The 1,408-nt window shown below is 48.5% G+C and overlaps 1 pseudogene across 1 annotated transcript in view; it reads right to left on the bottom strand.

Moving 5' to 3' along the window:
- Positions 1–1,081: 1,081 nt before the first annotated feature.
- The window catches only part of LOC311247335 (synaptotagmin-9-like), a 216,319-nt pseudogene continuing 215,992 nt past the window's right edge, over positions 1,082–1,408 (bottom strand). Inside the window, exon 7 of the transcript in view lies at positions 1,082–1,147. The product of the transcript in view is annotated as a synaptotagmin-9-like (transcript). The remainder of the gene's footprint in view (positions 1,148–1,408) is intronic.

A 1,408-nucleotide genomic window follows, 5' to 3' on the forward strand; every position in this document is an offset into this window, starting at 1 on the left:
GACAGAACTTCAGATTCTGCATCAAGAACAGGATCAGAGACGAACAGAGAAGAGGACATCTCACCGACACCATGAGCTCATGCACCGCTCCACCACCAGACCAACACAAACACGTGGTTGGACTGGCTGTGCGTACACTGTGCCACACAGACACACCCCATCAAAACAAGTAGAACTGGCTGTGCGTACACTGTGCCACACAGACACACCCCATCAAAACAAGTAGCAAGACGATAGAGAAACAAAACAAACAAAAATACAGATACTACCAGTATTGTAGTCGAGTCACTAAATCTCGAGCCTGAGTTGAGTCCCCAATACCCTAGTCCGAGTCCAAGTCCAAGTCATCGAGGTTGAGTCCACTCCACTCCACAGTCAAAGAGCTGACGTACAAATAAAAGGTCTACATTAAACATAAATGACACAGCGGTCACCGTTTCAAAGGGAGTTTATTTACTTTGTGACACAATAGTCAAACAAATGCACTGGCCATCAATATCTTATGCCAAAGGATTACATTACAAATGTAATCATTTGGCATATCATTTGGCATATTACATATTACAAAAAAAACTCAAATAAATAACTGCTATTTATCAATTAACAAGTCTGAGTCCTCGTCTGCACCTTCTGAATCCGAATGCAGTCAATGTCCGAGTCCACGTCTGAGTCATCACTGCTCAAGTCCAAGTCGAGTCACGAGTCCTGAAAGTCAGTGCTGGACTCGAGTCCTACTACAACACTGGTCACTACAAACTCAGGCATATAGAGCAAACTCCACCGTCCCTGGTCGTTTGTCATCGATTTTCTTTTGGAATCGGATAGAAAAGAAGAATACATCCGTCACGGGGGGGTCACTCAACATGCAACTGGACCCATCCAGCCCTCCATGCAAAGGTCCACTCTGAGAGGCAGAACGAGTGGCTGTTGTTGGCGTCTCTCTGGTATCCACAGCTTGGCAGCGCAGCGCTCTGCGAGGACCCGCGGGCCCCTGCACTCACTCAGCAGCGCCGCTCTCGGGCCTCCCGGCGCATCTCCCTCCCAGCACGTAAAGTGCTCTCATGTGAACCGCCGCTCGAGGCTATGGAGAGGGGGGCGTCTTCAGGGAGTTACAGGAGCCGCCCTGGCTGCTGCTGGAGGCCTGGTACTGTGGAGGAGGGTTCAAACAGACAGGATGTATAAACAGAAGGTTCTGTGGAGGAGGAGGGTTCAAACAGACAGGATGTATAAACAGAAGGTACTGTGGAGGAGGGTTCAAACAGACAGGATGTATAAACAGAAAGTTCTGTGGAGGAGGAGGGTTCAAACAGACAGGATGTATAAACAGAAGGTTCTGTGGAGGAGGTTTCAAACAGACAGGATGTATAAACAGAAGGTTCTGTGGAGGAGGAGGGTTCAAACAGACAGG

Source organism: Notolepis coatsorum (assembly GCF_963971535.1).
Source record: "Notolepis coatsorum genome assembly, chromosome: 20".
Classification (NCBI taxonomy): Eukaryota; Metazoa; Chordata; class Actinopteri; order Aulopiformes; family Paralepididae; genus Notolepis; species Notolepis coatsorum.